General features: G+C 48.7%; 1 protein-coding gene across 1 annotated transcript in view; it reads left to right on the top strand.

Moving 5' to 3' along the window:
* The first annotated feature begins 11,247 nt into the window (after window positions 1-11,247).
* Window positions 11,248-14,517, top strand: part of LOC106808815 — a 27,702-nt gene continuing 24,432 nt past the window's right edge. Inside the window, exon 1 of the mRNA XM_014811676.1 lies at window positions 11,248-11,278. The gene's annotated coding sequence lies outside the window, so the exon portion shown is untranslated. The remainder of the gene's footprint in view (window positions 11,279-14,517) is intronic.

The following is a 14,517-nucleotide window of genomic DNA, read 5'->3' as shown; positions in this document are numbered from 1 at the left end:
GAGCCTCGTAGCTGTCAGCCAATCAGGAGCCTCGTAGCTGTCAGCCAATCAGGAGCCTCGTAGCTGTCAGCCAATCAGGAGCGTCGTAGCTGTCATCCAATCAGGAGCCTCGTAGCAGCTGACCAATCAGGAGCCTCCTATCAACCAGCTGTAACAGTGGTAATGTAGTTTATAATTATTAGAAGGTAGAGAGTAGAGTTAGTTTAAGAAGATACGTGGTGTTCGTTGGTAACACATGTATAGATATTTGCGCTATGCGCGAGAGCATGGTTAAATAATATTACAGCATTAGCGAGCAAGTAGACCTGAAATTAGCAATGACTTAGTATCAGTATATAAGATGTTAGCAGCATTAGAACTAGTCAGCAGCAAACGTTGACCGTGCTGTGTGTATTCGCGGCATTTCATTACGTAAGGTTAGCACGGGTTGGATGCACGCAGGCCAGGAATACGCGGCAAGCGTGCGTGTTGACCACATGTGATACGTTCGTGACAATCGAGTGTAGAAATTTCTCGCATAGCCCCATACCATATATGGGGCTTGGCAATGTCATTCCCCCAGTGAGATAGATGCTTTCTAGTTCAGTAAATTTCCACTAGTTTCCATCTTGGCAGCACAGTCCAGTGCCTAATAATTTACGTCCTAGTGTACCACTTAGACATAAATTATTTAACGAATCAAAGAGCAGAGAAAATCAAGGATCTGACATGGGGGACTGATTTATTTTGAGTAGTATATAATCACATGCAGAGCATCGGAGAGACAAGTTTTATAGTTTTTCAGGCTCAGTACTCTACTAGTCTGTATTAGTGATTCTCTCAGAAGAATAAAGCCATCTAATCTGTTACAACAGATATGTGTTATCCTTATTGTAAAGTAAATTGTTACTCATCTTACGCCGCACGAGAGACACAGTCTGACGTTGCCTTCAAGCTCACCGCAGCACGAACTGAACCAACAAACGGGTTATAACATATCACAAGGTTATACAACATTATCACTTATATGATCACAATTGTACATCACAACCACGACCATACTTTAAACTATATTACCTATATAACACAGCCAATTAGGTGCATCCTAGCAACCGACCAATCAGGAGCCTCCTATCAACCAGCCAATTAGGCGCCTCCCATCAACCAGCCAATTAGAGGACTCGTAGCAACCGGCCAATCAGGAGCCTCCTAGCAACCGGTCAATCAAGAGCCTCGTAGCTGTCAGCCAATCAGGAGCTTCTTAGCAGCTGACCAATCAGCAGCCGCCTAGCTACCGACCAATCATGAGGCTCGTAGCTGTCAGCCAATCAGAAGCCTCGTAGCTGTCAGCCAATCAGGAGCCTCCTGGCAACCGGCCAATCAGGAGCCTCGTAGCTTTCAGCCAATCAGGAGCCTCGTAGTAGCCGACCAATCAAGAGCCTCATAGCAACCGGCCAATCAGGAGCCTCGTAGGAGCCAACCAATTAGGGGCTTTGTAGCAACCGGCCAATCAGGAGCCTCGTAGCTGTCAGGCAATCAGGAGCCTCGTAGCTGTCAGCCAATCAGGAGCCTCGTAGCAGCTGATAAATCAGCAGCCGTCTAGCAACCGACTGTAGGAGCGCACCACTCAACGTACCCAGTGAAACGCCCGGCCTCTTTTCAATATGAGACGCTGAGGAGACCGGCCCAGTTCAATTCGTTTCACCCGCGCGTGCTTGCGCTACATATTAACGATCCCAGACATCTTGCACCACTCTGCCCCTCTCACATAGGAGCAGCACCTGCAGACGCACTCATTGATATGGGTGCGATGACCTCACTCATCAGCGAAACGTTTTGGTTGAAGCTCAAGTCCCGCTATGCACATTGATTTAGTGAGAACCACACACAAGTTTTGAAGTTGGCCTCGGGAGACCACTTATTCGTCCTTGGTCGCGCCAACCTACCCATACATATTACCGGCCCTATCGTTACACACCCATTCTTTATAGTACGAGGCGTCTTGCGTGATGTCATCTTAGGTTTTGATTTCATTGGAGCGCACAATGTCCAGCTCGATTGTGGCCGAGCCACGCTTACCATAGCTAACGTCGTCGTTCGTCTTTAGCTAAGCAGCGCTGCTGATGACACTAGTTCGATTTATATTGTTTTGCTGCTTCACCCCTGCACGCTACAGCCTAATATAGTCAAACGTTGTTATGGCCGTTTCGATCAGCATGCCCCTCCCGCTTACGTGCCTGTATTACCTACTGGTGTGAATGGGCTTTGGCCAGCCCACCCCAATATTTATAAGGTCGATACCGTTACTACGCCCACCTCCTCCCCCTATGTCCACGTGCCCCTTTTCAATGACACATCGGCGCCCATCACTCTGCCGCGTGGCTCCGCATTGGCCATAGCATGCAAGGTTACCCCCCAGTCGCTGACGTCTCGCCCATCGCACGTATCCAGCACAAGCCGCCCGCCGCTAATGCTGCGACCCCAGCCATCTCGTATACCCACCGCCCGCTCACCACCCCACGTCAACCATGTCGCAGCGCACAACCACCGGAAGTTACCCGTCGATCTTACTCACTTAACGGGCCAGCATCGCAAATCCATCAAGGATCTCATCGAAGCAAACGATGAATTGTTCGGGCTCAATGATGCCGAGCTTGGGCATACACACCTTGTTAAAATGCACATTGACACGGCAACCCATCCACCAATACGACGGAAACCTTATCAAACTTCATTCAATTATCGCCACGCAATGGATACTCACATCAAGTGGCTATTAGACGCCGGCATTCTCACGCCATTGCAAAGCCAGTGGGGAAGCCCTGCCTTTATCGTCCCGAAACGAGACGACCTTCTTGGCAGAATGGTCATTGACTACTGCCGCTTTAATGCCATAACCAAGAAGGATGTCTACCCCCTCCCTCGTATCGACGACATTCTAGGCTTCATTAGGCAAATCGCACTTCTACTCGACCTTAGATCTTAAATCCGGGTATTTCCAGATACCGATGGCCCCCGAGGATCTCGATAAGACCTGCATAGTTACGTACGACCAGTCATATTCTTACCTTGTCCTTCCGTTTGGGCTCGCCAACGCCCCTAACGTTTTTCAGAGACTTTTGAACATGGTTCTCTCTGACCTTCAGAACAAGTGTGCTATCCCCTACATTGACAACATTATCATCCATTCGCCGAATCTGCAACAGCACCTTGCCGACGTACAACAGGTCTTTCACCGGTTACATCAAGCGGGTCTCAAACTCAACCCTACTAAATGCGTTTTCTTGAAGCAGTCTGTCAAGTATTTGGGACACGTCATCTCCCTGCACGGAGTCACACCGGACGCAGCCAAAGTTACGGCAATCCAACAGCTCAAACCGCCAGCAAGCGTTCGACAAGTCAGATCGTTTCTAGGCATGGCTAATTACTATTGCACGCACATCAAATCATTTGCAAAAATTGCCATGCCGTTGACCACCCTAACCAAGAAGAATGTACACTTTAAATGGACTGACGATGCTGAGACCGCCTTTCAACACTTGCGAGCAAAACTCGTTTCAGCGCCCATTCTCGCATATCCCAACACCGACAAACCATACAAGTTGTATACCAATGCTAGTGACTTCGCAGTTGGAGCCGTCCTAGCTCAGGACGATGATGACGGTCACGAAGTCGTCATACAATACATTTCGCATCAACTCACCCCCTCGCAGGCACGATGGGGAGTCACACAACGCAAGGCGTTCACCATAATCTATGCACTGGACACCCTTCGCCACTATCTTGCTGGCGCTTCCCTCACCATCTACACAGACCATAAGCCAGCTTCGAAGTATTTCCTACGTGGCCCACATGAAGAATCCATGCTTGTTACGCGGTGCAGGCCGCATTTCCGCGGTATCCAGCCAAAGATACATATACCTCCAAAGGCCACCAGAAACGTTCACGCCGATAACTGTCCGAATCTTGTTGGAAATGACCACGGTGCGCTCTGCGAACCACCGACCGACCGAATCACACCTAACAGCATCGATGTGCGTGCGAACCACCAGAGCACACGACCTCTTCGTCACTTACAACACACCACGAGGACTCCCCCGTGGAGATAGGCGCCGCCCACAAACAGTCTCACCACACCGCCGCCACCCCAACCTCCGCCACCCCCGACAACCCAGCGACTTGCACAAACCACATGCGAAGTAAACGCCCCAGGCCCCAGCATAGATACCATATCGCTAGGTGCCATTCGCGCAGAACAGTATCAGGACGCACACTTGTGTAAGATTCACGACATTCTCACTGCTTCAGCTCCACCACTGAAGGATCTAAAGTTCGTCACATGCTACTTGATCGATGACGATGACCTCATCTATTACGCAGCTGAACCCACACGGTATGAAGACCCCAGTATGCAACTCGTCATCCCACCCAATTATCAACACCTCATTACCGCGGCTCATCATCAAGCAGCGCAGCTTTGTTTCCCCAAGACGTATGCACTCATTCGCAGCCGCTTCTACTGGCCAGGAATGTACGCCACCAATACGTTCGTCCGTAGTTGTGTTGCATGCAACTCCGCCAAGCTTCAACACATACCGTCTCCACTGGGAGCTGCGCCATTCCCAGATTCGCCATTCCAGGTCGTGGCAGTTGACACCTGCCAATTTCCGCTGACGCCCAGAGGCCATGGCTACATCATTCATTTCCTTTGTACATATACAAGTTGGCCAGAGTGTTTTCCGGTACGGGACAAGTCTGCGCAGACTGTCGCTGACCTCTTGGTCAACGAAATCATCCCCCGACATTCATGCCAGAAGATCCTACTCTCCGATAACGGTACCGAATTTTGCAACCATGTCATGGATGCCCTCTCCCGCCACTTTGGCATAATGGCAGTCCGCTGCGCCCCCTATCACCCCGCATCTAACGCGGCTTGCGAACGCTTCCATCGCGTGTTAAACTCGATGATTGCCACTGTCGTTAACCGACAGCAGACTAATTGGGACTTGTTGCTCCCATCTCTGCTCTCAGCGTACTGCGTAAGTATTCACGGCACATCGCAACACTCCCCCTTCTATCTGCTGTATGGCAGACAGCCAACGCTTCCGCTTGATAACCTACTCCTATCCCGAAAGAAGACGTATAACGACGACCCCATTCAGCAAACTCTCGAACGTTTCCATCAGGCATACGTCCACATTCGCGACGCAACTTGTGACATGCGTGCACAAAATAAACGCCACTATGATCGCCGTGCGCGCGAACAGCATTTCAAAGCTGGAGATCCGGTCTACTACCACGACCCCGTACTTCAACCAGACACCACACGCAAGCTCGCATCGCCCTGGAAACCCTTCTATACTATAATCAAAATGCTGTCCCCGAAGAAGTGTCTCATTCAACACGAGTCGAGCATGCGTCACGTTACCGCGCACATCAACAACCTCTGGGCAGCGCACCCCTCTGCTCGCTGGGACAAACCCCGCCCAGTGCCCGAGAAGGCACCTGCGCAGCCCCGCGCAGCCCCCACGAGGCAACAGCCACGGCAGCAAGCTACGCTCGCGCATCCAGATGCAGCACGTGCATCCACACACTTGAGCGACTCGCAATCCGATTCTGACGACCCTCCCCAACGCCAATCGGCGTCGGACAGTGATTTCAGCGCTACTGATCTCATTCTGCTGGCACGTCTCTGCGAAATATCACCTGCCACACCCACCGGCGACGATTCTTCTGATCAGGACCCCGATCAAGGAATCCAGCCAGTGGTGCCCAGCCAGGAAACAACCACCTATGAAGTGAATACTATGGGTTCGCGAGCCCATGTATCCACTGAGACGTCCACGGACACCGAGACCGGTTATACCGCTCAGACACTGCCCGACGACCCAGAGCACGCCAACGTTATGCTCAGGGAGCGCACCACTACGGCGCCTCTGTGCACGCCCGAATCATTGCAACACGTGCCGGTAGTAACCCTATCAATGCAAGACATACCGCCGCATTCTCCCAATGACGTCCCCGCCCGTAGAGCCAACATCCGCCAACCCACGCCTCCAACCACTATACCCGCGCCACCTTCGCATGCAGATATAGGCGCGATCGCAAGCCGTCCATACGTCGCAGAAGCTTGCATGACGCACGCCATTTAGCCTGTCTCTGCGCCTCTCCAACACTCGCCCCTTAACAGCGCATGGCACACACTATGGCACACACTCTATGGCTCACGAGGCCACACGTGGCAATGGGCCACGGCTAAATCCCAGCCGTAATGCCCACTATATGCCGCATCCAACTCGTGTCCTAATATTGTCAGTACGAGCATACGGTAGTCATAGAACACGTTGCACATTCGTAGTCCCGGAGACTTTATTACGGCTCGGTTTCTCTGTGCTCCACGTGCGCGATATATAGCTCGCACATAGCGCGCCTAATGGCGTCATTTCACGACGCATGCGTACGGTCTTATCGCGCCCGTAACCTACATGGAGGGGGGGAACGGGGGGGTACATTCCCACTTTCCCAGCAAAAAACATCCCATATCCCAGTTCCCAGTAAAATAAAATCCCAATTCCCAGTTCCCAGTAAATTAAGTAGACATGTTTCAGGAAATTCAGTAGTTTAGGTTTTCAAACACTACATAAATACTAATATTTACATAGTATTATTTATCTGGGCATAATTAATTTAAAAAATTTAAAAAAATATATTTAAAAAATATTAGCGCAGAAATTGAAATCCCGACGAATTGACACAATTTTCCCAGATCCCAGACAATTTTAGAAGGTGTTTCCCACGTCCCGATGGACTTCTATTCGCGAATCACGAAAAATTTATCTGACATTTCCCAGTTCCCAGGTAATTAAAATGGCCAATCCCGCGTCCCGAAAATACCCGTTCCCCCCCTCTACATGTGTACCTCGTAGCAAGCATTTACCTAGAACGATCGCATCCGCCAACGCAGCGCCGCGTGCCACTGCGGATCTCCAGCCGCCGCCGCACCCGACGACCGCGGCTGCCACATTGCAGGACCTCAACGCCTCTACGTCTAGCGGCCCAGCCAGCAGGCCCCCCCATCGCCTGCCTGGCCGCTGGCTGCCGCTACGACCACTAGCCCTGCGGCCTGGCGCACGACCACGACCCCGAACGCTGCTTCAGCTGGCATCCCGCCACGACGTCGCATGTCCCTAGAGCTCACGAGGGCACAGTCGCTCCTGCAGCTCTACGCGGCCGACGATCACGCCACTACGACTACGCCTAGCCAATAGAAGAGAAGGACTGGCACACCGGCGTCCCAGCCCCGCCCAGCCCGTGGAATAACGGAATGATGTATTAACGTATTGCCGTATTGACGTATTTATGTGTATTGATGTATGGCCGTATTGCCGTATTACTGTATTGGTGTTTCGACGTGTCTCGTGCTCGTACGTCTTGCGTATTGCCGCGCTTTCTATAAGGACGTCTTGCCGCTATCGCAGCACATAAATGTAGTGCTGACACAGACAATACGTATTGTACCGTATCGTACCATCCACCACCACTTTGACGACCCGTCCGGCTACGATAGCGTTGCACCATCACTGCATTCCGTACGTGATGTCGCAACCGTTCATCGCTACAAGTTGTGGCTCTTAACGTTTTGGAACCCCGAGGCAAGTGTAGGAAAGTGCTGGCTTCTCCACACTTATTGGTTACATTGATAATTGCCCATGATTCTGCATGAGCTTCGCCGCATGGCGTAAGCAACCAATATAACACCAATATCAATCGCGCCATATCCGCCGGGTGATATACTGGTGTCATTATATATCTATTATGGACCGGACTTGTTGACGCCAAACGCGCAGAGAGAAGCTGACTTGGTTTCTTTCTTTGAAACGGTCCAGTTGTTGTCCCACTCTGATTGTGCCTCTGTTCCTTTCACACGTAGTCCGTTGTATTTCTCCATTTATCTCTTACCATTCACCTTCACCCCGTGAACTGCTGCGCTAAGGTACGACATCACTGATATACGGTATTCTGTGTGTGTAGACTTCCGTGTAGGCATCTGTGTAGTTTCGTGAAGTTGTGTGCATTTAGACTGTTATGAATATTCTGTGGTATAATAGAACCAACGGAGAGTAGCTTTATAATACTGAGTTCGTGTTATCTATCTGTGCTATCTATCGTGGAATCTATCGACGCAACCTGATACTACCCTTGAGAAACGGGTGCCACTAGCGCACCTACTAAACCGAGAACCACGTAAAAACGGGAAGCTGAGTGGCTTCCTTAGACGACCAATCAGGAGCTTCCTATCAACCGGCCAATTAGAGGCCTCGTAGCAACCGGCCAATCAGGAGCCTCCTAGCAACCAGCCAATCAGGAGCCTCGTAGCTGTCAACCAATCAGGAGCCTTGTAGCAGCCGACCAATCAGGGGCCTCCTAGCAACCAGCCAATCAGGAGCCTCGTAGCAGTCGACCAATCAGGAGCCTCGTAGCAACCGGCCAATCAGGAGCCTCCTAGCTGTCAGCCAATCAGGAGGCTTGTAGCTGTCAGCCAATCAGGATCCTCCTAGCAACCGGCCAATCAGCAGCCTGGTAGCTGTCAGCCAATTGTGAGCCTCCTAGCGACTGGCCAATCAGGAGCCTCGTGGCAGCCGACCAATCAGGAGCCTCGTAGCAACCGGCCAATCAGAAGCCTCCTAGCTGTCAGCCAATCAGGAATTTCGTAGCAGCCTACAAATCAAGAGCCTCGTAGCAACCGGCCAATCAGGAGCCTCGTAGCAGCCTACAAATCAAGAGCCTCGTAGCAACCGGCCAATCAGGAGCCTCGTAGCAACTGGCCAATCAGAAGCCTCCTAGCTGTCAGCCAATCACGAGCCTTGTAGCTGTTAGCCAATCAGCATCCTCCTAGCAACCGGCCAATCAGGAGCCTTCTGGTTGTCAGCCAATCAGGAGCCTTGTAGCTGTCAGTCAATCAGGATTTTCCTAGCAACCGGCCAATCAGGAACCTGGTAGCTGTCCGCCAATCAGGAGCCTTCTAGCTGTCAGCCAATCAGGAGCCTCGTAGCAGCTGACCAATCAGCCACCTAGCAACCAACCAATCAGGACTCTCCTATCAACCAGCCAATTAGGAGACTCGTAGCAACTGGCCAATCAGGAGCCTTGTAGCTGTCAGCCAATCAGGAGCTTCGTAGTTGTCAGCCAATCAGGAGCCTCGTAGCAGCTGACCAATCAGCAGCTGCCTAGTAACCGACCAATCAGGAGTCTCCTATCAACCGGCCAATTAGGGGACTCGTAGCAACTGGCTAATCAGGAGCCTCCTAGCAACCGGCCAATCAGGAGCATCGTAGCTGTCAGCCAATCAGGAGCATCGTAACTGTCAGCCAATTAGGAGCCTCGTAACAGCTGACCAATCAGCAGCTGCCTAGCAACCGACCAATCTGGAACCTCCTAGCAACCAGCCAATCAGGAGCCTCGTAGCAGCTGGTCAATCAAAAGCCTCCTAGCTGTCAGCCAATCAGGAGCCTTGTAACTGTCAGCCAATCAAGATTTTCTTAGCAACCGGCCAATCAGGAGCCTGGTAGCTGCCGGCCAATCAGGAGCCTCATAGCGGTCAACCAATCAGTAGCTTCGTAGCTGTCAGCCAGTCAAGAGCCTCGTAGCAGCTGACCAATCAGCAGCTGCCTAGTAACCGACCAATCAGGAGTCTCCTATCAACCGGCCAATTAGGGGACTCGTAGCATCCGGCCAATCAGGAGCCTCCTAGCAACTGGCCAATCAGGAGCCTGGTAGCTGTCAGCCAATCAGGAGCCTCGTAGTTGTCAGCCAATCAGGAGCCTCGTAGCAGCTGACCAATCAGCCGCCTAGCAACCGTCCAATCAGCAGCCTCCTTTCAACCGGCCAATTAGGGGCATCGTAGCAACCGGCCAATCAGGAGCCTCGTAGCTGTCAGCCAATCAGGAGCCTTGTAACAGCTGACCAATCAGCCGCCTAGCAACTGACCAATCAGGAGCCTCCTATCATCCGGCCAATTAAGGGCTTTGTAGCAACCGGCCAATCAGGAGCCTCCTAGCAACCGGCCAATCAGGAGCCTCGTAGCTGTCAGCCAACCAGGAGCCTCGTTGCTGTCAGCCAATCAGGAACCTCGTAGCAGCTGACCAATCAGCAGCCGACCAATCAGGAGCCTCGTAACTGTCAGCCAATCATCAGGAGCCTCGTAGCTGTCAGCCAATCAGGAGCGTCGTAGCTGTCAGCCAATCAGGAGCCTCCTATCAACCGGCCAATTAGGGGCCTTGTAGCAACCGGCCAATCAGAAGCATCGTAGCTGTCAGCCACTCAGGAGCCTTGTAGCAGATGCCCAATCAGGAGCCTCGTACCAACCGGCCAATCAGGAGCCTCGTAGGAGCCGACCAATCAGGAGCCTCGTAGCAACCGGCCAATCAGGAGCCTTGTAGCTGTAGCCAATCAGGATCCTCCTAGCAACCGGCAAATGAGGAGCCTGGTAGTTGTCAGCCAATCATGAACATCCTAGCAACCAGCCAATCATGAGCCTCGTAGGAACTGGCCAATCAGGAGCCTCGTAGCAGCCGACCAATCAGGAGTCTCGTAGCAGCCCCACACCTAGGAATCAAAAAGTTGATTGACCAATCTTCAATCTAATTATTAATCTTACACTTATCTTATGACCTTACTTACCTGACTTTGCTTCATCCTGTGTACTTTAAATTTTATTCTTCTTATATAGGCCATGTATGGGATCACAATTTGTTTGTGGTAGCATAAATTGCCATAATATCTCTAATCATAATAATGATAATATATCATAATTTTTCTAGGCCAATATGCTCACTCTTGGGCATATGTAAAATTATTTAATTGTTTAGATAAAATTTCTCAAAATCATAATAATTGCTAAAGTCATTTTTTTCATAGCATATATATATTTATATATATATATATATTATATATATATATATATATATATATATATATATATATATATATATATATATATATATATATATATACATATGACCGTCTTATATATATATATACAGATATATATATATATATAACTTATATATATAACTTCTATATATTATATGAGTTGTTGTTATATGATATCAGAGCATATAAATCAACTTATGATTTATATGCTCTGATGATATCTATCTATATGGTCTAATCTCTAAAAGAATTTTAAAATTCTGATACAACTGCGATCACAGCGCCCTCCTTTTTCTACGGAGCATAGAGGCCCCATTTTAAAACAAAAGCGCACATGTTTATGATGCAGGCGGTTGATTTCATTTCCGTGAGTTTTCTGCAATAATTAACTTAATAACTATTTAAAACATTTATGAAATAGCTACTACGTTACTGAATCTACACATGTAATGATGTATGTATGGCGAATACTTTCTGCTTATAAAATAATCAATACTAGCCAATACAATTGTAAGGTGTCTACCGGCAACTACGAGTCGAAGCCATTCTACTGGACTCATCTACAGGCTTCGACCCAGAATCCACGGCAAGCCAGGCAAGGCCACGGCTGCCACCATATATAAGGACCGCCTGGGAGCAACTGAGTGTGCTTCATTCTACCAGACGACCAGGACACCGACCGACGTAAGGATCAAACCCTTACATCTGGCGCAGTCGACAGGATATGTAGTGTTGTAAACTGGTTCGTCGTGTACGTAGAGTGGAGGCCCTGGACAACAGCTGTACATCAAGCTAAGTACCTTTTCCAGTATGAATATCGTATCGTGTTCGTTGATAGCTAGGATAAACGTATTGTATGGCGCACGTAGCGTACAATAGTAGACTGCATAGTTCTTTCGACTTGCATCGCGCATGTCGTTAGGGAGACTGCTGTAAACGTACAGTAGGTCTGTCAGCTGAGTGTCAAGCCCGCGTGTTTGTCGCTCAGACTCGAGTCACTTTACTCAACACCTCCGTCGTGTTTGAGCGTTGTTGTTTTTGCAGTCAGTCGCATGGGGTGTGTAGTTTTTGCCTGCGTTAATAGTTACAGGTGGCAGCTCTCTATTTCAGCCTGTAGGCTTGCGTAGGTAAATGGATGTGTGCTTACCTATTCAGGGTTCTCCCTACGTTGCGCAAACGGGGCGCGCGCCCCGTTTGGGAAAACTTCCCCCTGTTTTCAATCGTTGCGCCCCGCGTTTAAATTACCTCCGCCCCGATTAAATTCCACCACAATAAAAGTTTGCCAGCGCGGGAATAGATCGTCAAGAATTCCTATTCGACCAGGACAACCGGCGCGTGTATTTTTACCGTACCACGCATGCACTGCAGACCATACACAAGTTCAAACAGTTAACCTGTACCGAACCCAACACTAACTGTACACCGACTCGGCTATCTTATATATATACAAGAACCCCAAATGCCGTCTATGGTGTGGTGGCGATTTTACGCATTAATTAGTGGTACGGTAAAAAAACACGCCCCCGGACCCCCCCCTTCCCCTCCCCTCCCCCCTGTTTGAATTTCATCCTGGGGAGAACCCTGCTATTCTGCTCTTGCAAAATAGTTGTTACTACTACGTACGATGGGAGCTTCCATCTTTATCTGAATACACTTAAACGTACGCGCTATCTCGTGGCAACTTTCATAACGATCCCAACGAACATTCTTTTGAGAAGGTTCCTGATACCATCCCTGTGCCTTCCACTGTTTGGCGTGTATGTGAACACATTTGGAACTAACAGGGTTTACTAGAATCCCACCACTCCACCACAGAGTCACCGCAGTAGACGTTAGATGAGCGCTGTCGCTCCGCGGCACTTGTTCTATTTCAGCGTTGTACGCTCTGGGGTTAATGGCTCTTGATAATATGTACTTCTATATCTGTGATTAGGCAAGGCTCGACACTAGCGGTGGCCCGGTGGCCCGGGGCCAACCAAAAACTTGATGTCGGGCCACCAAAATTTCCAAAATGTTAAAATTTGGTGGCCGCGATCGGGCCACTAAAATTTCAAAGTGTCTATGTGATAAAAATAATTGTTTCTTACGTGCTAATCTCATTCAAAAGAGAGCAGGCAATTCGGCGAGCGAGGCACACGTACGCACGTGCAGCATTCTATACCGCGGGCATACACGGGCGCACGGTTTAATCGATCGTCTACTGCGGCTGCAAACAAGCCACATTATTGTGTTACAATACATGCGTCCCGGAAGGGTCGGTACGGGACGGCGGACACATGGGCAAAATACGGGACGTCTGGTCACCCTGATTGCTAGCTAGCTGCACTGGTGCTCACTGTTTCGGATCCAAAGCGAAACTGCCAGCGTTCGAAAAGTTCGCGTAGAATAACTGAACTATTCCATGAAGATGATCAGTATTTTAATCCGAAGTGTAATATTAGTGCTTTGTAAGTTTATTTATGCATTTTCTCTGTCTCTTTACGCAACGAAATATTGAACTTAGTCTTAGACATGGCTGCTTTTTCTTTTTAAATGCATGCGTACCCAGGCTACTTTGTTGATATAATTATGGTTCTACTTTATCTTATTACATCTGCAATATTTTATTTTTACAGTTTCAAAGCCTGCCAGACATTTTAACTTTCATGAGATTAAATGTATATGTTTTATTTTAACATGAAAAGCCAATGTGTTGTTGTTTTATTACAGTTGCATGCTCTGTGACTTTGATCTTCTTGAACGTCTGAACTGATCGTTAGCATGTGCACGCGCGTGTTTAGATAAATAATGAGTGAAAGTAGAAAAATGGTATGCAAGATTCTGGTGAAAATTTGATGCTGTGGAATGGATAATTCAAAATGTATGCCTCAATCATCAATGTCAGTGTGTGCCATTGTGTGGGGTTTGTTTAAAGACTTGTGCAAGTGCATCAGACGGCCCAATTTTCAAATAATATACAATACGAGATTGAAATAAAGATTTATAATGTTTTTCTTTGTGTTTTTTTTCGGGCCACCCGATTGCATTTTCGGGCCACCAAAAATTGAAAATCAATGATTTTGGTGGCCGCGATCGGCCACTGAAAAAAAAAGTTAGTGTCGAGCCTTGGATTAGGCCATGGGAACTTGGGTATCAGTTTACTGTCGTCAACCGCCTGCATGGTCGGCAGTAGGCTGCTTAAAAATTTCATTATTTATGTATTTTTCATTATTCTCGTATGTCTTTCATTCACATACATGAAATGTTGTAATATCGCTAAAATCGACCTTTATTTTAGTTCTGTCAACAGAACATGCTGAATAGTTTGTTTTTGTACAATAATATAACTATAAGTGACAGGAGTACCTTCCAACTTGTTAGAATTTGCCAGGCGGTTGACGACAGTAAACTGATACCCAAGTTCCCATGGCCTAATGATCACAGATATAGAAGTACATATTATCAAGAGCCCATTAACCCCAGAGCGTACAACGCTGAAATAGAACAAGTGCCGCGGAGCGACAGCGCTTTTCTCTGTTTGACCTGGCTCGTTTAGCTATTTCTAACTAACCCTAACCCTAACCCTAACCCTATATAATATATTATATATTATATATATATATATGA

This window comes from Priapulus caudatus, unplaced genomic scaffold (genome assembly GCF_000485595.1).
Source record: "Priapulus caudatus unplaced genomic scaffold, Priapulus_caudatus-5.0.1 Scaffold307, whole genome shotgun sequence".
Taxonomy (NCBI): domain Eukaryota; kingdom Metazoa; phylum Priapulida; class Priapulimorpha; order Priapulimorphida; family Priapulidae; genus Priapulus; species Priapulus caudatus.
Note: the sequence above shows the minus strand (reverse complement) of the source record. Positions and strands in the feature narration are given on the sequence as shown.